The sequence below is a fragment of the Oryctolagus cuniculus genome, chromosome 1 (genome assembly GCF_964237555.1).
Source record: "Oryctolagus cuniculus chromosome 1, mOryCun1.1, whole genome shotgun sequence".
NCBI lineage: Eukaryota > Metazoa > Chordata > Mammalia > Lagomorpha > Leporidae > Oryctolagus > Oryctolagus cuniculus.
The window spans coordinates 139,408,140-139,434,657 of NC_091432.1; positions in this window are offsets into that span (position 1 = coordinate 139,408,140).

Sequence of the window (26,518 nt, forward strand, 5' to 3'; positions counted from 1 at the left end):
TTACCATACTCGTTTTTATCACAAACTATGTACCCTTCCACCTACTCATCCATGGAGCCGTCCTTTTTAGTACATATTAAGGTTGCAGACAGCAGTGCACGTCACGCCTTCGCGGTTCCTACACATACCATTCAATAAAGTTAATATTCGTTCATAGCTCTTTTTTTTTTTTTTTTTTTTTGACAGGCAGAGTGGACAGTGAGAGAGAGAGACAGAGAGAAAGGTCTTCCTTTGCCGTTGGTTCACCCTCCAATGGCCGCCACGGCCGGCGCACCACGCTGATCCGAAGGCAGGAGCCAGGTGCTTTCCTGGTCTCCCATGGGGTGCAGGGCCCAAGCACTTGGGCTATCCTCCACTGCACTCCCGGGCCACAGCTGGCCTGGAAGAGGGGCAACCGGGACAGAATCCAGCGCCCCGACCGGGACTAGAACCCGGTGTGCCGGCGCGCAAGGCGGAGGATTAGCCTAGTGAGCCACGGCGCCGGCGATAGCTCTTTTTTAAAGGAAAAGTTGCATAGAATTTAAAGCACGAATCTTAAGTGAACATTAGAGGGATCTGCCTGTGTAACACAGATCGGTACCTAATGTGAAACCCAGCATCCCTCCGTGCACCTGCCGACTGGTCCTCCTCCCCCCTGAGGCTTCTCCTTTCCGCTTTCCTTCCGCTGTCAGTCAGTTTTGCCTCTTCTAGAAGTTTGTAAAGATCGACTCTTACTGTATGTGCTGTTTTGTTTCTGCCTTCTTTCACTCAGCACAATTATTTTAAGATTCGGCCAAGTGGTTGCATATATCACAGTGAAATCTTTTTTAATCCTGCCTAACATTCTGCTGTATAAATCAACTGCAGTTTGATTATCCATTCAACGGTTGATGAATGCATGGGCTATTTCACAGCAAGTTTTTAAATGGAATTTGAAAAGCTAATTCCAAGATGTGTACGGGAGGAAGTAAGTATAAAAATGGCCAGGCAGAAATTTCTGTGAATGAGGACTTCAAGGATATGAAGCGAATGACAGATAGGAAACCATGCTGAGTACAGCAGTGATGACTGACAGAGTGAATGGTGACATCGGAAAGGCAAATACATCCACAGAACCGCATTTACAAGTTCAGAAACAGACTCAGGTACATACGAGGAATGGGTTTAAAGAAAAGTGGGTATTTATATAGTCCTCACCAGGGACTGGGTACAAATTGAAAGAAGGCAGCAGGAGAAGAAATAAAGAAGACAAGAAAAAAATTATAGAACATGCAACATGCTTTTTTTTTAAAAAAAAAAGATGTATTCATTTATTTGATAGAATTACAGAGCAGGAGAAGTAGAGACAGACAGACAGACAGACAGACACACACACACACACACACACACACACAGAGAGAGAGATATCTTTCATCTGCTTGTTCACTCCCCAGATGGCTGCAATGGCCAGGGCTGGGCCAAGCTGAAGCCAGGAGTCAGGAGCTTCTTCTGGGTCTCCCACTTGGGAGCAGGGGACCAAGCGTTTGGTCCATCTTCACTGATTTCTCAGGTGCATTAGCAGGAAGCAGGATCAGAAGTGGAGCAGCTGGAACTCGAACTGGAGCCCACATGGGATGCCAGCACTGCAGGAAGCAGCCTGCTGAGCCATACTGCCTGCCCCTCTAAGCTGTATTTGTAAAAAGAGGATCATAAAATGTGTGTTGTATGATCTTATACATGTAAAAATGATTCGTATATATGCACATACGTGAATCTGTCAACATGGAGGAAAATATCTTGAAAGGTGCATAACGGAAGCTGCTTCCAAGAAGTAGACTGCTACATTATTTACTTCTCTATTGCTTGGATCTTTGCAATGAGACCGTATGCTTGTTTGATAAAATGTGGTTTTTGAAGAGCTTTTAAGGGTGGGGAAAAGTTGAGGCAGTTTTTTTGTCGGATCATTCCTATGATTTTTGAATCCTAACACATACAAATCACTTGATGCATTTGTAAGTAGACTGTGGCTATCCTGGTTACTGACAAGGACACTCACAACACAGCCAGGTGAGGTGCGTCATAGCCAGCGCCCACATGGCCCTGCAGAAGGGCTATTGTGACCTCCATCTGATGAATAGGAAATCTGGGGTCTGTGATGCCACACAACTTCCCAAAACTTCAAAGCAGGCACTGAGACAGGGTTCCAGGCTCCAACACCTATCCTGGCTTCCTCTCTGCCCCTCATGGTGTTCAGGGGCCTCGGCCTGAGTGGGGCCCCTTAGAGACCCTCTCCTCCCCACCGGACATGAGGATGTTCTCTAACTTCTCGCATTGCCACCACCGCATGTCCATGCCGGAGCTGAAATCTGCAGGGGTGTCCAGCTGGCCCGGCTTCCCCTAGGTATCCTACCGCAAGTGGCCATGAGATATCGAGAATGCAAGGTGCCAGCATTGTCAGCTACTTAGACAGTCGTGATGGATCTTGTGCACAACAATGGCTCCTTAACATTTTAATGGAGCTGGACACTTCCAACACTGGGTACTGTCACAGCCATCCTAATGCCATAGCACAGTGCATCCCACACGCGTTTAAGGTGGTGCTGGTTGGGGCCAGCGCTGTGGCTCACTTGGTTAATCATCCACCTGCGGCACCGGCATCCCATATGGGCGCCGGGTTCCAGTCCCAGTTACTCCTCTTCCAGTCCAGCTTTCTGCTGTGGCCCAAGAGTGTAGTGGAGGATGGGCCAAGTGCTTGGGCACCTGCACCCGAATGGGAGACCAGGAGGAAGCACCTGGCTCCTGGCATCAGATCAGAGTAGCTCCGGCTGTAGTGATCATTTGGGTGGTGAACCAACGGAAGGAAGACCTTTCTCTCTGTCTCTCTCTCTCACTGTCTAACTCTGTCAAATAAATTAAAAAATTATTAAATAAAAGGTGGTGCTGGTATAAACCTGTTACTGCACTGCCAACCCTACAAAAACGTAGCGCATGCAAGTGTACACACATAACCTCTGATCATGATAGTAAGCAAATGTTGCTGATTTACGTATTTAACGTGGGATACTTTATATGGTTATGTCATCTTCTGCTCGTAGAAGGAGTTTACTGTAGAACAGTCTGCCACGTCGCACCAGCAGCAGCCTCACACACCCCGTGTTTACGGAGTCTATGGGTTGCATCAAGGAATAGAGCTGTACCTTCTAGGTTTGTGTCGAGTACACAACGATGAGATCAGCTAACCACACACTTGTCAGAACTGTCCCCATGGTTCAGCCAGGCATGATTGTCCATGCGCCTGGGCATCCTCCCAGGTGTTCACACACTGATTCCCAGAATCTCAGCTTCTCTGGGCACCAAAAGCAGCCGTGTTGAACAGACTTGTCCTTAGGAAAAATCGTGAAGAATAAAAACGCATCCTTCCATTCTCTTACCGTTTCACATTCAGTCCACATGATGTTTGATGCCCTGCATGGGGACAGCTGCAGCAGCTATCTGATAACCGCTTGGATGAATTGGATCAGATGGTCCTCCGGCACTCCCATCCCCTCTTTTGTGCAGGGTTCTGGGCTGTTTTGTGAGTATTCTGGGCTGTTTTCTCCCCACCTGTACCCACTCCGTTATCTGTAGCACCTACCTCCCCACTCCCCAACCCCTGCACTGCCTTTGGGAATCTACATAATAGGTGGTCTGCCCATGTGCCAGACAGCACCCTGTCTCTCTGGGAGTTCCCAAAGCTCTCTCTGCCTCCTCCCAGTCTCATTCTCTCTCTCTCCCTCTTTCCCTGGGCCATCCCTTGGTCCTTTCAGGAAAAGCCACTTTCCTGCTAATACCCTGATGACAGTGGTTTTAATTGGTTTCCATCTTGCAGTATGGGAACTTTCAAAAGCCAAACTCGGGAATTCAAGTACCAACGGTACCAAGGAAATGCAGAAGAAGGGAAGTTTGGAGCCAAGTGAGCCTTTTGGTCCCTACCACCATCATTCCCTCTGTCCGCATCTGTGTCTGCTGCTTCAGTGTTGTGCAGTTACAATGAAAGTGCCAAGGTGAAATGATGTCCAGTACCTGGCTTTCAGAGAACTTCCTGGGTTCCAAGGGTCAGCCTGAGCAACATACGGAGAAAGATTCCTTCAAGATTGGTCATGTTCATTTGGGACTAGCCGAGTGTTGCAATGGGAATACGTGTGCCACAGCAAACGCTGTAAGGTTGAGACAAAGAAGGGGAAGTTTTTAAAGGTGAGTAAGACGGATTACATAAGGTATTTTGGAACAGTGATCCTTGGCTACAGGATCAATCACAAGGGTTATGTCAGTCCAAGGTTAAACAGGTAGTTGTTGGGCATATGACTTTACAGAAGTGTGTGTGTGTGTAATTATAGCAATTCGAGTGTGTCCTTTGGGCAGGATTGTGGTTCTGACAGTCTTCTGGGTTACAGCTCTTGTTATCAGGCACACAGAGATCCTCTCCTCCACAACCTCATAGATAGGGAGGGAGACAGATAAGTGATGCATATGCATATGATGGATAGATAGAGACAGAAGTAGATAGACTTACAGATGCTTGGATGCTTGGATGCCTGGATGCTTGGAGTTTGACAAAACTGGCTCCATTTTCCTCTTGACAGCTTTCACAAAATCAGTAAGGAATTCCAACACATCACCCAAGATGAAGAGATGGAGAAAGCACTATTGCTACAACTCCTTTTAGAAAAGACATAGGGTGTTCCATTGGGAGGACTGTTCCCAGCAGCCAGTATGGGAGCCTTGTACGCATGGAGAAGAAAGAGGGAGAACACGGTGCTTGCAGTGTGCACAAGTGAAGGCTGAGAAGACCTGCCCTGGACCCAACAGTAGGAGGAGCTGTGGGTGCTGGCAGAGAGCCTGTTCCTCTGTCTTGGCCCCTGTGGAGCTGATATTCTCTGAATGCATGCAGGACAAATAGTCCAAGGTCATCTACTTGTAGTGAGATCTACTTGGTCCAGCCCATGTCCTAGATGTGTTTGGCCTATGTCTTATTGCATTCAGGATGTGTATAACAACACATCACAGACTAGGTAGCTTATAAACAACAAAAATGCCATTGTCATATTTCTAGAGGCTGGGAGCTCAAGACCACAGTGCTGGCCGACCCTGTGTGCAGTGAGGGCTTGTTGAATGGATTAGATGTGCTTGTACAGTCCTCGTGCAGGGGAGAAGGCAGAAGGGACAGAAATCAGGCTCCCTGGAGCCCCTTTATAAGGGCACGAATCCCATTCATGAGGGCTCCACCCTCATGCCATCATCACCTCCAAAGCCCTCAACTCTCAACGTCATCATTTGGAGGTTAAGTTCTAACATAAAGAATTTGGTGGAAGGGCCGGCGTTGTGGCAGAACAGGTTAAGCAGCCACTTAGGATGCTGGTAGCCCCTATCAGAGTAGCTGTTTGAGCCCTGGCTGCTCTACTTCTGATCCAGCTCCCTGAAAATGTACCTGGGAAAGCAGCAGAAGATGGCCCATGTGCTTGGACCCCTGCCACCCACATGGGAGACCCTGGATGGAGTTCCAAGTTCCTCACCATTTTGGCCTGGCCCAGACGGGGTCATTGCAGCTAATTGGGGAGCAAACCAGCAGATGGAAGATATCCTCTCTCTCTCTCTGCCTTTCAAATAAATATATAAATAAATATTTAAACAAGTAATTTGGTGGAGAGGGTAGCAGCATTCAGACCACGGAAGCCACTGTGTGCACACACAGAGGGTCTCCTGTTGCCATTAGCTCCCCCTCTTTAGTAGATAAAAGCTTGGATAAATCTCTTAGGTGTGGCTTTCTCTAAAGATCTACACGAATGCCCACTCTGGTCTGGCCACCCAATGGCCCTCCCCAAGGGAGTTACGTGACCTGTCTGGGGAGGTGTCTCACAGCCTTGGATTAAGCAAGCAATTTCCCTTCTCGGCCTTTTCGCCATACAGTCATAGACACATGGTTTCTGTGCGAATGCTGTAGAAAACAATTAGCTCATCCCTTCCACGCACTGCCTGGCCGTTGGGACCTGCCCGCACAAGTCCAGATCCAGCTGTGCTTCTCCTTTAGTTACAACACAACTCAGAGAAGCATCTATTCGAAAGGGCCTGGGGGCAGAGGAGAAGAGGGGGGGACAACAATTCCGTCTTTGTTTGACTTGGTTAAGAGGGACTTGTTTTTATAGAACCACATCGGGAACACAGCCAGGGAAGCTCAGAGGGGAAGCAGTGCCGATGCCTGTCCTTTGGGTTTGTCCTTTGGCTTTCTTACCCCTCAAACCCTCTAAACTCGGTGCAACCTGACACATTTCCGGCTGCATTCATTTTCTTGTACTTGAAGAAAAATTTTTCTCTACGCGCATCTTCTGTGTGGCTTTCCTATTCCTTAACCGTCTTTTTAATTTCGGGGCCAACTTCCTCCCCAATCTATCCAATTATTCTTGGGCTTATTATCGCATGAACGTATCGACTCTCACCAAATTAGTCATTTCTGAGCTAGAGACAGGCACACACAGCGGGTCTCGGGCATCGCCAGCAACCCTTCGACTCACACTTTGCTACATGATGCCGCTGCTTAGGGTAGGGATGGGGATCCCCAATAGGATGGATGTGAACCCAGATAAGAATATGACAATCCTCTATTGGCTCTCAGAGCAGAAGCCACAGCCGCGAAAATACAGGTGCACCTAGGAAGGATGCCGAGCAAGTGACTGTAAGCTGATGGTGACGGTAGGAATACAAGATCTGCGAGAACTGCTGGCTTAGTGTTCCCACACGGTGCAGTCCCTATTACCGCTTTGTAGCTGACGGCTGTGTGCTTCCTGAAGACTTCAGTGAGAAGCTTGAACGTGCCACATTATTCTGGAAGATAACAGGCACAAGTTGGCAGATGTATATGCAAAACAAATGATTTGCTGGTGTTTTAGGCCACTAAGGCTGGGATGTCCATTATGCAGTGTTAGCGGAACAGGTCCCTCTGTGAGGTTGGGGACATCTCCATGAGCTCCTTGCTCCGAGTGGCATGAACAACTGTGGTGTGACAGCAACCAGTACATAAAAGAAAGAGAGAGGACAGTCACCTGCTCCTTTCCTTCCTCCCTGCTTCTGTAGAAACACGCCACTCCAATCCCGTGGGAACACTTCCAGCAACTCTCCAGAATGAATGGAAGATCGCATCCTAGGGTGGTTGGCAGGGGATGCCCATCTGGGTGCTGTAGCCTGGAAGAAGGTGCACATCCCCAGTGGGTGACAAGCTCCCCGCTTCCAGCGTGTCCTGGTTCTCCTGTGTGCTCACCGCGTGGGGAACCTGGTAGGACGATGCTAGGCCCTCATCCCCCTGTGTCTGGACTACTGCTCTGAAACGTGTTTCAGATCCTGCCAACCTCATAGACCCTGAGCACACTCTTGTTCATGAAGGAAGAATTATTCTCACTCGGCTTCTTGAATGGACTGTGTTTTCCAGAAGTGGCCCCGGCGATGAGTTCCCGTCCACATGTTCTCCTGCAATGCAATGGCTGGATGCTGTCACTTTTCCACTCAACAGACGGGATGCTGTGCCACCGATGGGTGTAGCCCTTGGCTGGTCTGGCAGCTCTTGCATCATTTCTTGAAAGCCAAGCACCATGCAAGAAGAGTGGCTATCCTGAGAACACCAGGCCAAGACTAGCCCAGGCCTCATGGAGAGGATCTGAAAGATGAGGCTGTTACACGGGGAAGCAGCAGGAAGTGAGTTGTGGCATAGAGCAACACCAGGTCACCTGACATGGGAAGGCAGAGCCGCCTTGAAACTGAATGTTCCAGCCCTGGCCAGGGGGAGCCCATTCCAGACCCACAAAAGCATATGTTTCAAATCATTAAATGTGAGATTGCTTGCTACTCAGCAACAAACAACTGAAATAGGCCCCACTGTGTACACCGGATTTAGCCCATCTCCACCTTCATTGCTACCTGGAAATCTACTGGGCTCTGTGTCCTGGGCGGTCCCCATGGCACTCCACTGGAAGTCTTCCAGGACAGTATGTCTTTTTCTATTAATTTAGTTATCTTACTTATCTGGAAAGCAGATATTAGACACACACACACACACACACACACACACACACACATATCTCCCATCTCCAAGTTCCTGCCACTGCCATAGCTGGGACCTGCGAAAGCCAGGAACCGGGAACCCAGTCCAGGTCTCCCACGTGGATGCCCAAGACCCAGCCGCTTGAGCCATCACATGCTGCCTCCCAGGGTGTGCATTAGCAGGAAGCTAGAATCAGAAGAGGAGCAGGGACCGAAACCAGGGCACTCTGCTAAGGGCTGCAGGCCTACAAAGCAGCATTTTAACCACTGCACCGAGTACCTGCCCCTGTATGTCCTTATTTTATAACTAAAAATCCTGTGCTTTCTGAACTGAAGACGCAAGCCTGTGGCTTGACAACTGAAATGCAATCGAGAGACAAGAGAGCTGAATATTTGAAATCAGCACTGCCCTGGAAGATATGAACTTATTGTGGTTATGCTTCATACTTGTCTTGAATAATTCATGTGTCTTTTTTACCCTTCATTTCTCTAATGTTTATGCTGATAATAAAAATATTTCCTTGATAGATAGGTGAGATTTGTGAGATAACTCACATAGTCATCCAAGTTCCTGGTGTGTTATAGAAGTGCTCCATATATATTAGCCTGTTACTATTTTTGTTACTGCTATCTCTTTGTATCCCTTCCATGGTGCCTTAAGCATGGAAAGTGGTCAAGTATTTGTTTATGGTAGTTAGAATGGTTTACTGGGTTTGGGGGACAGGTTAGTTTTATATGGCTGTGTTATACATTACCACAAGTGCAATGACTTCCAACAGCGCTCACGTGTGATCTCACAGTTCCATAGGTCAGAAATTCACGTGGACTCAGGTAGGATCTCGACTTAAGGTCTCACAGAAACCAAGGCTGGGCTGGGTTGAGCTCCCATCCAGATCTCGGAGGAAGAGTCTGCTTCTAAGCCTGTTGATGGCAGCATTTGGCTCTTTGCTATTGCATGACTGACCTGGCTGTCAGCCAGGGACCAAGTTCAACATCAAGAGGCCACTGGCAATTTTTGCCTTGTGAATCCCTGTCTCTGCATTTGGTGCATCAACACAAGAGTACTTCAAAAATCTCATAAGAAAAAGGAATTAAAAGAGAAGGTATTTGGTGCAAAAATATTTTTGAAATCCACACGTACAAGGGGTCTTCAGACTGCATGGATTAAAATTGATTTTGCACCAAAATAAATTTACCTTTTAATTTTATTTTCCATACGCTTTTTGATGTATCCTTATACTATGCATACTTGGAATCTCCGACTTCCTCTTCTGCTACAAGTCAAATAAAACTCCACTTTTATAGGGCTCATGTGATTAGCTTAACATCAACCAGTTGGCGGTTTGATTGCAACAGCCAAATCCCTAACCTGATCACGAGAGAACACTGGGGCAGAGATCATGTGGGCCTCTGCACATGGCTCTTCACCACAATCCAAGCTCTGATCTATGTCATTCTCATTCCTCACCTACAAACCACAACCACCCTCTCCCAGGGTTTCCAATGATGTCACCCCATTGCCACAGAAACTGAAGCATCAGTCAAAAGTCTAGGACACATCAGCTTCTCCTCGCACTCAGGTGTGGCTAGAGTTCCTGAGCACAGTCAGAGGTGCAGCTCCTGGTACAGCTCTTCACCGGGGGACCTGTGAGACTAGAGACCAGGTGTGTGTCCCCCAGAAAGCAGAGAAATGAAAAGCACAGAGGAGAAATCTGTCCAAGCAGTTCTGAAACCCAATCAGGCAAAGCCCAGTAGGTCTGAGGACCTGGGGATCTGCATCTCTCACAGCCCATGGCTACCATCTCTACCCTCTGAGCGTGTTATGTCCGAGTCTCCCCTAAAGAGCACCTGCACGCTGCTGAGTGACTTTGTCAGTCTAATTCCTGCCACTCTGTTCTGCTGTCACCACCCCTTGCCAGTGTGAGATGTGTTCTGAGTCTCCCAGGGAATGGATGCCTAAAACCACACAACGTACCAAACCCGAGGTATACCACGCTTTCCCCACATGTTCATAACTATGCTAGAGTTGGACTTATAAATTAGGCACCATGAGAGACTAACAACAGTAGCTAATAATAAAAGGCAGCAATTATGATGACACAGCACAATGAAAGGCCTGAGAATCTGGTCTCTCTGACAAAACACCTTACTCACTTTCACCTTTTCACAGAAGGGAAGCAGTGGTGGTTTCTCTCTGCCTTCCCCAAATTGTCAGCATCGCTACCCTTGTGCTTCGAGGCCATTATTAAGTACAGACTGGGACACAACACTGTGATACCACAGCAGCTGATCTGTTAGCCAAGACGGCTATTAAGTGACTACCGCAGGTATGTTGGGTCAAGGGCTGATTCTCACCCCCCGCAGGTTTGGGATGGACATTGCAAGATTTTGTCACACTACTCAGAGCAATATGCAATGGGAAACTCATGAGTTGTTTATTTCTGGAATTTTCCACCTAATATTTTTGGATTGCGGCTGATCTATTGAAACCACAGAAAGGGAAACTATGGATGAGGGAGGGGTCTTGTGTCTACATTCCATTTAGTCCAAGCTGACAGTGTTTCTGCTAATTTTTTTAAAAGAAATTTGTGTACTTTTATTTTAAAAAAGATTCATTCATTTATTTGAAGGGCAGAATTACAGAGAGGCATAGACACAGAGAGAGGTCTTCCATCCGCTGGTTCACTCCCCAGATGGCTGAAACAGCCGGAGCTATACGGATCCGAAGCCAGCAGCAGCAGCTTTTTCCAGGTCTTCCACGCAGGTGCAGGGGCCCAAGGACTTGGGCCATCTTCCACTGCTTTCCCAGGCCACAGCAGAGAGCTGGATTGGAAGTGGGGCAGCTGAGACTCAAACTGGCACCCATATAGGATACCAGCCACTGCAGGCAGCAGCTTTACCTGCTACACCATGGCGCTGGCCCCAACTTGCACATCTTAATTGCATTTTCACTGGGTTTCACAAATAGGCAGAAGGTGCACACACAAATCTTTTCCTGTTAATTCCTTCTCTATTTCTGGGTTTCCACTGACAGATCTGAAGGGCAGTGTTCTTAAGCTTCTCAGAGGGCCTCCAATTTGATCGAGATAATCTACAACAATACTCTTAATCTCTTGGACACAGCTGAATATACCAGAATTTTGAGCTTGTTAAGGTTTTAGCAAAGAGTTGTATAGTCATATCCCCAGCCTTTTCTCCATGCTAGACCTCTGGCTTCTAGGAGATTTGCCATTTGGAGAGGAACAGAACTTTCAGTAGGTCCTTGTCCTTTCAACAACAATAATAATTCCTTCTATTTAACTCTCTTCTATCACATACTATTGTAAGTACCAAGAAGAAATCAGAGTCAGATTTGTGTAGGGGATTGAACCACCAACCACAGCTCTGATGGCCCTTATGGAAACTGATTGAAGTCCTGGCTGCTCCACTTCCTGTCCAGCTCCCTACTCACATGCCCGGGAAAGCAGTAGAAGATGACCCAAGTGCTTGGGTCCTGCCACCCACATGGGAGACCCGGGTGGAGTTCCCGACTCCTGGACCAGCCAGCCCTGACCGTTGTGTCCATTTGGAAAATGAACCAGTAGATGAGAGATATTATGTGTGTGTGTGTAACTGTGCCTTTCAAATAAATAAATGAAGAAGAAGGAGGAGGAGAAGAAGAAGGGGAAGAAGAAGAGGAGAAAGAAGAAGAGGAGAAAGAAACAACTAAGCATCAACGCCTCCAAATCCTTGCTTGGAAATTTCCTAAGCTATATCAATATATAGGTTTGTTGCCTATGACCTCTGCTCTGTATGTATCTATAGGGCACAGAGTCACTGGGCTATTTGCAATTCTATAATGGGGATTTCCCTTCCACAGATTTCCAATGGCGTGTTCTTCTCTTCTTCCCTTGCCCTCAGTGGTAGAAGGAACCTTGCAGTCAGTTCAAAATGAGTAGGCTTGCTCTCAGGTGACTCAGGATTTCTCAGTAACACTCTTCACTTACTTCTGAGACATTAGTGGCAACATTTTCAACATCCTTATCTCAGTCAGCTCAACAGACCGCTAGGGTCCTTCCCAACCCAGCTGAATCCAGACTCTCTTCTTAGTGAGCCTGTGTCCAAATTCAGACTGGCCTTGCTTTGCATTTCTTCACACAGGTGCCACAGCCTTAGGATCATTTAGCAGATGGGAGGGCCCTTCCAAAATCGAAGCTCACAGAATGCAATCAAGAGTCAACCGTGCAAGCAGGCCTTTCTAAACAGAGCAGTCTCAGGCCTGCACGACTGTCAATGTGTATAGATGTGGTGTAATTCAGGGATTTGAGGTCTCCAGTTTCTTTGCATCTGTTCATGAGAGATATCTTTGAAAACTTCATGGAAAATGCGTATCACAAAAACTATGGGTGGATTTCAATTGTTTTCTCCCGAAATAAACTCATCTTTTAATTCAATTTTTTCTACAAACTTTTTGAGCCACCTATTTCCATTTTAAGACTCCCATTCCTTTCCAATCAGTGCTCCAACTTTAACAAAGGAGATCATGTAAGATTGGAATCCATTTTTCACCACAGTTTGCCCATTGTGGGATAAGATGCTGGGTTTGGTTGGTTGTTACAACAGCCGAGGGGTGCTCCTGGCATTTGGTAGGAACTAAATAGGAATGCTAGACATAGCACAAAATAACAGAAATTGTCCTCAGCTCGTATGACTTCTGAATGTTCATTTGTATTTTCATACAGACAGGAGAAACCTGTCTATAATTATCTGTACCTATAATCTAACTCTCTACAGGTAAACACAAGCGATATTTCTACATGGAGTTAAAAATACACTGACATCTCCAAGACTGTATCTATTGTGTAAATTAAGACGAGCTTGTGCACTGTTTTGTTTGGGCCTTTACCAAGAGTGGTTCATCACTTCAGAAAATCGTATTCTTGATGACAAAGCCACTTGTTGGTGCTTGAGTCACAAAAATAACCACTTGTATCACCAGCCTGTGTTTGTGCCCAAGGCATTCAGAATGACTGTGTATATGTGCGTGTGTGTGTGTGTGTGTGTGTGCATTATTTCAGAGTCAAATACAGAGAAAATTTTCATTTGAATATTGACTTCCTTCTCTCAACTCCAAACTTATTTGTTATAAATATGATAATTTATGGATACACTTCAGGCCAAGCTCACCCACAGAGGAGGCCTACAATGTGTGGAGTTAGTTTCTTGAGTGTTGACATCCTTGAAGAAGTATCACCTACCAAATCCCAACCATGAGCAAGCATTTTGTTCACAGGCATCCAAGTGAGAATCCCAAGGAAGGCCTTGAAGGAAGAGAAGTTTGAGATAATAAAATGCAAGTGTTTGCAAAGACATGGAGACCATGTGATTCTACATGAAGTTCACATCCAGAAGAATCCATATTGCACAATATCAGAGATGCAGCTCTGAAAGCAATAAAATAATAAAAATAAAAGTTTCAATTATCAACTTCCTTAAATGTGACCAAAAGTCACTTGTACTGGATCAAAGATGACAACCCTAATGTAGAATATGAAGATTCTCCACTTTAACAAGGGCAAAGGCAAATAGGCCAACTCATTCTTGAGTCTCAGCGTTTCATCCTGCGATAGGCCCTTCTCTCCACCCCAGCCCCAAAACCTGGCCCAAACCCCACTCTTCATGTGTTTTTCATGGTAAAGGCTATATTTACATGTGTTTGTTTTAAGAGATTTCAAGCAATAGCAGAATTCTAATGAAGTCAGCGATTGTTTTAGTGATAAATCACAAAATTACAAGTGTTGAGTGTTCTGTTGCTAACCTTACTTCCCCATTAGCCCTGTTTTTATTTTTATCAATAATTGTGATTTTTAGGAATGCTTCTGGATTGTAACAGAATCAACCATATGTTGGATTTTGTATCATTAAAATCATTTTCCAGGGAATAGGCCTTTAACATGCCCACATCCCATGTCAGAGTGCCTTGGTTCAGTGCTCAGCTCCGGTTCCTGATTCAGGTTCCTGTTGATGCAGACCTTGGGAGGCAGTGGTGACGGCTCAGGTAGCTAGGTTCTTGCCACCCATGTAGGAGATCTGCATTGTATGCCCAGCTTTTGACTTTGGCCTGGCCCAGCCCCAGCTGTTGCAGGTATTTGGGGAGTGAACCAGCAGACAAGAGCGTGCTCTTTCTCTCTCTGCATACACTTGTATATGTGTGTGTTTGCATGTGTGTCCCTCTGGGTAGTAAATTAATGAATACTTTTTAAATAATTATTTTCCTTTTATTTTCCCATACTATGGCCAGGTATATAAATAATATATACTCACATATTATACATGAAAATGTATTTGTGTACAGGGACTAGTTAGGAAGTTCAGGAGAAACGCGCTCTATGGAAAAACAACACAAGGATTTCAAAAACTTTTGAATAAAAATAAACATTTTCATTCCATTTTCCAAGAATTTTTGAAATACCATTGTGTATGTATATCACAAGTCTAGCTCACTGTATTCCCTGTGGAATTCATCACAGAATGCAGGGAGCATTAAGCAATGTTGTTTTAGGGATAGATGCTCAGTGCAGAGGGTAAGTCACTAGTAAGATGCCTGCATCATACATTGGAATGCTTGGTTCGAGCCTCAGTCCCTCCACTTCTAAACCCAGCTTCTTGTCAAAGTGCTCCGTGAGAAGCATGTGCTTGGGTCCACATCACCTACTTGGAGGACTGGGATTGAGCTCTGGGCTCCTGCTTTCAATTGACTCAGCCCCAGCTGTTTGGGGGGCATTTGAGGGGTGAACCAGTAGAAAGAAGAGCTCTCTTTCTCTGCCTTTCAAATAAAAAAAATTTTTTTAAATGTATGTGTTTCTAAAAGAGGAAATTGGAGGTAGCACTGAAGATCAATGTTGGATGGTTTCTGAGGCTCACCACACAAGGCTGAGGGCCTCGGCACCTGTCCTGGTGATAGGATGCTGTCTAGCAGCCCCCGCCCCCCACTCAGCCTCACACAGTCATCCCTGACCACCTCTCAAAATTCAGACAGGGATGGGCAGGGGGCTCATCTCAGCCCCAAGAGTCAGGAGCATCTGCCAGGGGACTTGATGTGTGGTCCGCGCTGGCACCTGGTTTAGACTGGGACATCACACACACCTTTCCCGGTGGCCCAGGGTTCCTCACAACAGGGTGGCAGGGATCCCATGCTGAGTGTCTGAGAAAGCCAGTGTGCTCCAAGCTTCACAAGTCCCCAGCGCGTCTACGTTCCAGGGGTCCAGGAAGTTCTAGGGCTCTCTTGGGTGTGGCTGGCAGGACAGCTTCACCTCCTTGGACAGGAGGCCAGCACTCCATGCTGAGAACTTGCAAGATGGGATACATATTGATATGACCCTCTTTGCAAAATACAGTCTTCCCAGCCCCAAGCAAGGGCTTTGGGCAAAGAGGTGGCCAGAAAGATGTGGGAAAATTATGTAAATTTTAAAAAGCAAGAAGGAGCTGGTGTTGTAGCACAGCAGGGTAAGCAGCCCCATTACTCTGACATCCCATATGAGCACTGGTTCAAGTCCCGGCTCCTCCATTTCTGACCCAGCTTCCTGCTAATGGACCTGGCAAAGCAGTGGGAGATGACCCAAGTGCAAGGGCACTGCCACCTGTGTGGGAGACCCGGATGCACCTCCAGGCTCCTGGCTTTGGCCTGATCCAGACCTGGCCATTGCAGCCATTTGGGGAATGAAGCAGTAGATGGAAGATCTCTCTCTCTCTCTCTCTCTCTCTCTGTAGTTCTGCCTTTCAAATACATAAGTAAATAAATCTTTCTGTAAGAGGGTACATGAAACTAGAGCAAACACAATGATGAATATTCCAGGAATCACAGTGAATCAAAATCACTAAGAATCTGTGATAAACATGTGATGTTTATCTTGAACAACAACAATAAAACAGTTTCCAGAATTCCTTCAAGACTGACATCACATGTATTGTTTTGGGCAGAATTCAACTTTCTTTTGGCAATTTCCCCCTGGTGTGTTTCAAAAACAATCACATTTGCCTTCTGATATTTCAGAGTGTGAAGAAGAACCAGTTTGTCTAGTCAGCAACTCTTACTGTGTTTGTGTGTTTTTGTGTGCACGTGTGCGAGCAGAGCAGAAACAAGCACACGAATAAAGCTGTTCCGTTGTCCAGTTGCGTGCTTGAAGTGTGAATGGTTTACCTTACTGGGCACCCTAGCCGGGAGTAACCAAGCCAATGTCCTCCCATTCCAAGACTTTTCTCCCTGTAGAACAAATATAAGGCCCCCAAACTCCTCTGGGTAACTAAGTTCAGTGTCTGTGGCTTCATAGAAAACTGAAGTTCTCTAGGGATGAACATTTGGCACAGTGGTTAAAATACCGTTTGGGATTCCCACATCCCATATCAGAGTGCCCGGGTTCAGGTCCTAACTCTGCTCCTGTTTCTAGCTTCCTGCTAACATACCCCTTGGGAGGTGCAAATAATGACTCCCAGTATTTGGGTCCCTGTTACCCACATGTGAGTTCTGGGCTCCTGGTGGCCCAGGGATAGCTGTTGTAAGCATTTAGGGACTGAACCAGCAGTTGAAAGATTCTCTCTCTCTCTCTCTCTCTCTGTCTCTGCCTTTCAAATAAATAGAAAATAAGTAAATAAAAAAAATCTTAAAAGAAGAAAGCTCAAGTCTCCTAGTTACAGAAGGAACACACTTCTGCTGGCCATGCCCCATGAAATGGTGCAGCCTGGACCAACACATTTTCCTCCACCAAAATCCAACAGGGAACATTAGCCTTTGGAAGTTGCTCAGTACCCAGTCAGCACTCAATAATTGCTTGTGAATCGGAGAATGAAACAGCCAACACACCTAGTATCTATTCACCTTTCCTGGGCAGCAGAACACAGGGCTGGAGCAGCTCCAGACAGCGGGAGCCTGCGCCTGCCAACAAGTCTTGGCGTGTGACACTCAGCGACTGTGTGCTTTCTACACAACACAGCTCCCCTCGGCGCCAGAGCACAACCGAGAAGCCAAACAACTGCATTTTCAGATCCTTTGAACTCAACAAAAACTTCATCCTCCAAATAGCCAGGTTCCTGTTTACCACCGTGAGCTCGTGCTATCTGCGACCTGGAAGCAAGGATTGCAACAGCGGCTCTGCAGGAGGAGCCCAGTAATTGAGTCTTCAGAGGCCAAGCGCCTGCGGTGACATTTTACCTGCAGGGCACTCAGCACAGTCAGCGTATTTCATGTTGATTCCGTTCTCATTGCCTTTCTGGCTTTCTCTGAAAGTTTCATAGGAAAACGTAGCATTTCACCAGCCAGGACGCCTTTGCCAGCAACAGGAGAGAAACGGTCACAGATCATTCATACCCTCAGTGGTTTGTGTCAGGTGCAGCTTTTCCTACTTCTTTTTCGGCTTCTTCCATTATGCTTTCTTTAAAAAATATACACTTATTTTATGTATTTGAAAGGCAGAATGACAGAGAGAGAGAGACAGAGAGATGGAGAGACAGAGAAAGAGATCTTCCATCTGCCAGTTCACTCCCCAAATGGCTGCAACAGACAGGGCTGGGCCAGGCCAAAGCCAGGAGCCAAGAGCTCCATCCAGGTCTCCTAGGTAGGTGGCAGGGGCCCAGGTTCTCAGGTGATCTGCTGCTGCTGTCCTGGGCGCAACAGCACAGAGCTGGATGGAAAGCAGAGCTCTGCTATGGGATGCTGGGATCGCAGGTGGCAGCTTCATCCGCTGCGCCACAGGGCTGGCCCCCATTTATGTTTTCAAGGTTCCCCGGACCCCCTTTCTGTTTCTCAGGGAAAGGCCTTCACACTGCAGCTCTAGTTGTGTGTGATGCAGAAGAAGCCCCGGGGCAGACAATCACCACCGCCACTCTTCTGTATGAGCCACCTGCCACCCCCCACCCCCCATCCAAAGCCATTCGGGCTCACTTCCTCTTCTTTCTGGAAAACCTGGTCAATGGCCACTTGGACAAGAACAGAAATCTCTCTGCTGAAATTATTACAGATCTTCTTCCCAAGGCAGCACATGGTACGTTGCTACCATGATGTTTTCCAAGTACCAGTTTGCGATATCATATTCCGTAGAGTACCTAAACGCTGCTGGAGACACCTGTATGCCCTATTGAGGAGTCTGGGCTAAGGCCCAGCTCTGCTCCCAGTCCCAGCTTCCTGCTATTGTGCATCCTGAGAGGCAGCAGTGAGGTCTCGAGTACTGGGTCTGTGCCACACTGAGCTCCTGGCTTCCGGCTGCTGTCTGGCCCGTTCCTGGCCATTGTAGGCATTTAGGGAGTGAACCGGGGATAGGACATATCTCTGTCTCTGTCTGTCTCTCTCTCTCTCTCTTTCAAATAAATTAGATTTTATGTGACCATAATAAGGACTAATCTGGCATCTCTGTTTCCACAGATTTGTCTTTTTTCTTCCTTTACCTTTGATGAATTTGTTCATTTCTCCCTGAGATGTGAAGGAATGGGAGGGGAGAGGGGAGAACAAGTGAGGAGGGGAGAAACTCAAAGAAATCTAGACTCTGAAACTGTAATTCATATTTTTGCAAAATAATCTAATAAGCAGATCCTACAGCCTCAGAAGGCTCCCGATCTGTTTCCCAGAGAAGTGAAAGCAAGTGTGGAGGGAGAGAGGCAGCCCAGAGGGGCACCAGTGCTTTGACTGAGGCTGGGGGGCACCCGTGGGCTGTCTCGGGAGCTGCAGGGAGATACGCCCGGGCTCTGCTGTGGAGCCCAACCCGAGCCCCACCCCAGGCTAAACTCAGAAGTCCACGTCAGATCACCTTAATTGCCCGCGTGACAGCAGCCACGATGTTATCGGGCCCTAATTGACTTCCAGGTGTCACCCTCAGCTCTTTGCTGACTGCAGCCAGCGTTCCTCCCAGGCTGCGGAGAGCCTGACCAAGCACAGCCAGCCTACCATCCAGCTGACCTCATGGGGAAGCCGAGTTGCACAACTCATCGCTGCCGTTCATCCGCCTCCACGCGTGCCCTACCCCACAGGCACAGGGCAGGGCTCACACCAAGCCCTGAGGAAGGCCTCTCTCCAGCCATCTTTCTCCCCTGTGAAATCAGGAAGTCCCACCACGGCACAGCCACACTAGCCGGGGGCCTGAGTTTCCGAGTGGGCGGGAGCTATGTCCAACGGTGTTTGCACTCAAATCAGTCTCGGGAGAATTTTTTCACCTACCCTCGTATGAGATAGATCAGTCTTTGCCATTTAGTTTATTATATTTAATAAGCGATGTCTTTAGCATAGTCTTTGTCTCTGATTTATGCACGTTGTATATACACATGTATATTATAAAGTAACCAATGATTGACATATGTGAAAATTCTTGGTTTCTTTAAAGTTTTAAAAAACTTACTTCTAATTTGTGAGGCAGAGAGTCATAGAGAGACACACAGACAGACAGACAGAGAGCTCCCCCACGCAGGCTCATTCCCCAAATGCCTGCCATGGTGGGGACTCGGCTGGGATTGGAACTCAATCCAGGCCTGCCACATGGCCAGCAGGAACCCCGCCGCCTGAGCCAAGACCTCCGCCTCCCAGAAAGCTGGGGCCAGCAGTCCTAGGCAGGAACCAAACCTAAGCACTCTGTTATAGGATGGGGCCGGCCCAACCAGCACCTTAACCCCTAGGCCAAACCCCCACTCCTGCAGTTTTGTTTAAATGCCAGTAACCGGGGCACAGACTTGAGGCATGCAGGATTCAAGACTTAGTTTGGGAACCAAAGTAATTCCAGGTACTTAGCTGAAAAAAGGCTTAAGATTGGAATTCAGTGTGTAAAATGTTGTCGAAGGAATTGAGACCCGAATCCTTTGAATGAATCTGGAACAATAAGAATTGCTGCCTCTGGGGGTCAGCACCGTGGCTCACTTGGTTAATCCTCCGCCTGCAGTGCTGGCATCCCATATGGGCGCCGGTTCTAGTCCCGGTTGCCCCTCTTCCAGTCCAGCTCTCTGCTGTGGCCGGGGAGGGCAGTGGAGGATGGCCCAAGTGCTTGGGCCCTGCACCCCATGGGAGACCAGGAGGAAGCACCCGGCTCCTGGCTTTGGATCTGTGCAATGCTGGCCGTGGCGGCCATTTGGGGAGTGAACCAACAGAAGGAAGACCTCTCTCTGTCTCTCTCTCTCTAAGTCTGACAAATAAAAATTAAAAAAATAAAAAATAAAAAATGAAAAAAAGAATTGCTGCCTCTGGGATCATCACTGAACCAGGCCAGGCTAACATCCCAACACATCAGGAAGTGAAATGACCAAAGCTAGGAAATCAGAGATGAACATTGGGAAAGCTCCTGGAGAAATCTATGCCTCTCCTGAGCCACCAATGAAACACAGAAGCTGCAGAAAGGAACCGGGACTGGTGCCTGTCTCACCAATCCTGCTCTTTGGGGCTCCTAGAGTCTTTGGAACAACTACCTAACACTTCCATCATGGTGCCGGTGCAGCCATAGATGTTACCTGAATGGTTGAGTATTCTGTGCTGCTGTCTACAAACAGGTAACTGGCCAGAATTGGTTCATGGGCCAGTTTGCCAGTGCTTACTCTAGTGAATCTTAATGGAACCTAACTTACCTCCAGAATCTTAGCTGCAAGGGAGTCTGCACAATGTAGCTTTTGCTTTTCTAATTAAATGACCCTGCACCCATGGGGAATGTGACATTACTGCTCGGGAAAGCCTATTGCTTGTACTGCTATCTGGTTTAGCAACCACAGAAGAAGCATTAGCCAGAAATATAGGTGCATGCTGGGTGACAAGGACCGTGGCTCCAGTAAAGAGGCCGCCTTTAGAAGTATACCAGTAGTCATAGTCACATACAGTTGCAGTTACAATAATTTACTCTCATTCTCCAAAAACCATCTGCACTCTGCATGGAGAGGAGATGGAGTCACCTCCTCTGCACCTCCCAGGCCTTCGGTGGTGGCACCAATTTTACAGTCACGCTGAGCTGATTTTGATGTTACAGGGAGCAATAGTCTCAAGGATTTCTAATTGACTGTTTCAATCAGCAGGGTGTTCTCTCATCAGTAAGGCAGTCAAAGCATTTCTTCTTTTAAAATTTATTTATTTGAGAGGGAGAGGGAGGGAAGGAGGGAGGGAGTTAGGGAGGGAGTTAGGGAGAGAGAGAAGGAGAGAGAGAGAGAGAGAGAGAGAGGGAGAGAGAGAGAGAGAGAGAGAGAGAGAGAGAGATCTTCCTATCTGCTGTATCACTCCTCCAAATGCCCACAACAGCCAGAGCTGTTCTGGGACCCAAGCCCTGGGAACTAGGATCATAACTCGGGTCTCCCACAAGGGGCAAGGGCCCGGTTTCAACCACTGCCTCCCAAGGTCTGCATTAGCAAGAAGTGGGAGTCAGAAACTGGAGCCAGGAATCAAACTCAGGCACTCAGATGAGGACGAAGGCATTCTATGCTACGGCTCAACCCCTACCAAATGCCCAACTAATTCAAATGTACACTTGGGAACCAGGAAAATAACCACAGTATGTGGGTTTTCTGGAGCCTCTTGGCCCCCTGGAATCTGTCAGTGAGCTTCTCTATCTATACAGATCACTTAAAAAAATAAAAAGCATATTTAGTTTAAGACCGTGCTTGCCTGTCGGGCAAAAACTCCTGCCCAGGTATTCCCACCTGAGAAGCTGCTCCAAGCGCAGGTGTCAGGGAGCTGCCGCCCCTCAGAGACCTGTGGGTGTCTCTCAGCCCTGGATCTCTGTTGTGGGGAAATTATCCACAGACCTTCATCCCCCCAGCCCTTCTTCTGTCTTTTCTCCTCCCCTCTCTTCCTCCCGCTTTTGTTCTTTGCCAAATTAAACTGAATCCTACTACAAGTTCTAAGTCATCTTCTAGAAACATTGAAACACTTTAATTTCAGCTATATTCCCCTTAAAAAACCTTCAAATTCATCTGGTCTGGCCATGCCAAGGCAATCACAGGCAGGACTCGAAATTCAATAAATCTATAGCAGGCTAAATTTTAAGTGGATGCTTTTTATGGCCCACAAATGATGTTATAAATATCCAAACAGGGGCCGGTGCTATTGCATAGTGGGTTAAGTCACAGTATGCAGTGCTGGCATCCCATATGGGCATTGGTTAAGAGTCCTGGCTGCTCCACTTCTGCTCCAGCTCCCTGCTAATGTGCCTGAGAGGGTAGCAGAGGATGGTCCAAGTGTTTGGGTCCCTATACCCACGTGGGAGGCTTAGATAAGGCTTCTGGTTCCTGGCTTTGGCTTGGCCCAGACCTAGTCATTGGAACCATTTGAGGAGAGAATAAAAGGATGGAAGATCTCTCCTTTTCTCTGTAATTTTGACTTTCAAATAAATAACTAAACCTTTTTTTAAAAAATGTGGTTAGCCAAGGACTGAAGTTTTAAATAAGTAAATAGCAAAAAAAAAAAAAATATTCTCCACCCTTGACTTAGAGCATCCCAAAACCCTGCAGTTAGAAAAAACCTGTTCGTGGCGGACAGTATAACGTGTGGTGAGCTGTCACTCATCGGTTGCCCCGGGATGCAGTCAGACCCTCCCTCCTGCCATGGCCATTTCCTCTGAACTCAGAGGACTCTCGGATGGGCAGCCACACCTCTGCTCCAAGGCAGTCCACTTGGCTGCATGTCTATGAGGACATGTAGGCTGGGGTGCAGAAGACGCTTTGGAATTACACAGAGAGATGAGAGATGCCGCAGTGCAATGGGGGCAGGCTAGGCTAGTCCAAGTCCTCCCCACGAGAGCAGGCAGAACGTATTTTGTCTGCCAAGGGCCATTCGGCTGTCTAGTTATTTGCAACTTTAGCCTTCTGCATCTGATGTCCAGGGCAAAGCAAAGGGCAGGACAGCCTCATTAACTCCCACACTAGGCTGGGACCAAGAAGGGCTAGGGAGGGAGGGAGACCTAATTGTTAATAGTCTGTTGTGGGCACCAAACCCCAGCTTCAGATCATTTTGTGGAACTGGATGACGCTGACCCCAAGTTGCTCAGGCCCCAGCGGCCAGTGAGGAGCCGACACCCTAAATCCTTCCTGGAGGTCGACAATGAAGATTAGGTCTCAAATGATTTCCACTCTCTTTCATATACAGCATCTGACCCTCAGAAATAACTGTTCATGCAAACCAAGAAAGGCAAGGAGAAAATAGGATCCATGTCGAATCATCAACTCATCCGCCTTAACTGTATACAGTTGCTTAAAGAGAGAAAATGGAGCAAATGCTGAGGAATTCTCCCTCAAAATGCTTTTTTTAGGCTGGCGCCGTGGCTCAATAAGCTAATCTTCTGCCTGTGGTGCCGGCACCCCAGGTTCTAGTCCCGGTCAGGGCGCCGGATTCTGTCCCGGTTGCTCCTCTTCCAGTCCAGCTCTCTGCTGTGGCCAGGGAGTGCAGTGGAGGATGGCCCAAGTGCTTGGGCCCTGCACCCCATGGGAGACCAGGAGGAAGCACCTGGCTCCTGGCTTCGGATCAGCACAGTGTGCCAGCCATAGTGGCCATTTTGGGGGGTGAACCAACAGAGGGAAGACCTTTCTCTCTGTCTCTCTCTCTCACTGTCCAACTCTGCCTGTCAAAAAAAATGCTTTTTTTACAGCCAGACTTTAAATCAGTGGAAATATTTAATCATATATCCCAAAGAAAGAGAACAGTACGAAGCGCCCTTGTGTATAAATTACCTATCCTCAACAAATTATATACACATTTTGCAGGAACATTTTTAAGACAAATCCCAGACAGGGATCATTTTAGCCCCAAGGCTTCAGTTTATAGTCCTAACAACTTCACCATTATACCATTGTAACAGCCAACAAAATTCACAACCATTTCTCAATAGAATTTTAAACCCAGTTTGAATCAAAATGTTTAGACAGATTAAAGAAGAGATTGAAAGTCTTATAGCAGGGGGCCGGCGCTGTGGCACAGCGGCTAAAGCCACCACCTGAGCACTGATTCTAGGCCCAGCTGCTCCACTTCCAATCCAGCTCTCTGCAATGGCCTAGGAAGACAGTGAGAGATGGCCCAAGTGCTTGGGCCCCTGCACCCACGTGGGGGACCCGGAGGAAACTCCAGGCTCCTGGTTTCGGATCAGCACAGCTCCAGTCGTTGTGGCCAACTGGGGAGTGAACAAAGCGGATGGAAGACCTCTTTCTCTCTCTCTCTCTCCCTCTCCTTCTCTCTCTGTGTAACACTGACTTTCAAATAAATAAATAAATCTTTAAAAAAAGAGGAAAGTGTTAGCAGAACACCAGAAACTTTTAAAGAAAAGCAACAGAAATTCTACCACTGAAAAATACAGTTATTGCTATGAAAGCACTACCAATGGGCTAAACAGCAGAGCAGACACAGCTAAGGGGAAAGTCTGTGAATAGGAATATGGAGTCAAGGGAAATGTTCTAAGTAAAGCACAAAGAGACGAGCATATGGGAAACACAGAAGAAGGAATAAGCGACAAGGGAATGTCAGTTCGGGTCCAGAGCTAACAGAGGCAGACAGGAACAGCAGCGACGTTGAGAGATGCAGGAGGAGTTCTTGCAGCTGCTGAAAGACACATTGCTGAACATAGTTCACCACACTCATCAACCCCTGTGAGCAGAAATCCCAAGCTGCTGCCCTCTCTGCTCCATGAACCACTGCCTGTCTTGGCCTTACTCCTGTCCCTCCTTATTCAAGGGAGCCAGTTGATCACCATTCAATTAATCCAGGAAATAATAATGAAATGATAGCTGGAAATTTCCCCTGGGTTTGGAAATAAGAAATAAACAAAATAACTCAAGGCTCAAAGAAGACATCACAGTAGGAATTAGAAATTACTTTAAACCTGTTAATGAAAGTAATTAACAATGGTGAGATGTAAAGGTGCCTAGAAGGAAATTCAAAAACTTAAACACATAGAATGCACACACTAAATATCAGTGGCTTAAGCTCCCTTCTAAAGAACTTTGAATAAGAACACCACATTAAATTTTGTTTTAAAGATTTATTTATTTATTCTGAAAGAGTTACAGAGAGCGAGAGAAAGAGAGAGATCTTCAACCTGCTGGTTCACTCCCCAGGTGGTTGCAACAGTCAGGACAGCCAGCCCCAAACTGGCTCCATCCAGGTCTCCCATGTGGGTGGCAGGGGTTTAAACACTTGAGCTGCTTTTCCCAGGCCATTAGCTGGGAGCTAGATAGGAAATGGAGCAGCCAGGACATGAACCAGCGCCTGTAATGAATGCCAGCACCATAGGCAGTGGCTTTCCCCACCACAACACCAGCCCCTAAAGACAAAGTTGAAGGAAGAAATAAAAAGAAAGGAGCAGAAAATATTATAGAAAATAAAGCTTGATATAAACGTTCAATAAATCTTTGAAAGAATCAGCTCTTCAAATGACCAGGGCTAAGGAATAAACACAAATTATAAGAATCAAGACAGGGGCCGGCGCCGCAGCTCAATAGGCTAATCTTCCGCCTTTTGGCGCCGGCACACTGGGTTCTCGTCCAGGTCGGGGCGCCGGATTCTGTCCCGGTTGCCCCTCTTCCAGTCTAGCTCTCTGCTGTGGCCTGGGAAGGCAGTGGAGGATGGCCCAAGTGCTTGGGCCCTGCACCTGCATGGGAGACCAGGAGAAGCACCTGGCTCCCGGCTTCGGATCAGCGCCGTGTACCGGACACAGCGTGCCTGCCGCGGCGGCTATTGGAGGGTGAACCAACAGCAAAGGAAGACCTTTCTCTCTGTCTCTCTCACTGTCCACTCTGCCTGTCAAAAATAAATATATATATATATATATATAAAGAATCAAGACAGGAAAAGATGAGGGAGTCCATCACTATCGATTCTGGAGGTATGAACAAGAGGGAAGAGGATCATTACAATGCAGAACTCCATATTCTAGAGCTTAAGAGAAAAGTCGGCAAACTTCCAGGAAAATCCTTGGATAATCCCGGCACTATTAACATCGTAACTGAAACTCTTCCTTTAACGTAGCTCCAGACCCAGTGTTCTGTGAAAAAGCAACAGCAACCTTACAGCATATGCTCCAGAGAACGGGAAACAATGACTTGCTCATGAAGCCTGATGCCAACACCCAACAAGGCCATTACAAAAAAAAGGAAAAGTACAGGTTGGTTTCTCCAGTACAAACACAGACGTGAAGACTCCTTTTCAAACGTAAGCCAGTGTGATTGCAAGAGGTGGGAGAGCTTCCTGAACCAAGTGGCAGCATTCTCCTGTTGTGGAGGTGTGTTTCCGAGGTGAGCTTTGGCTACTTGGTTACAAGAGCTCAGAGAGCCCTAAGACCTAGATCGCCTCCCAAAGCCATTCACCTGTTTCCAGTTCCCTTGTATGCACTGGGAAGGTCCCTTGCATGCACCAGTGAACCCACACCTGCACAACCCCCGCCAAGGTGGCTGCTCTTGCCAAGTGGCCTGCACAGACCTGTGGCTTCTTTGTTCTGTCCTGCCCTTTCTGCTTATCGACACCGTGCTTTTCACATCAGCTTCTAGTCCACAGAACCTAACGTAGCTCGGCTGCTTCCAGCAA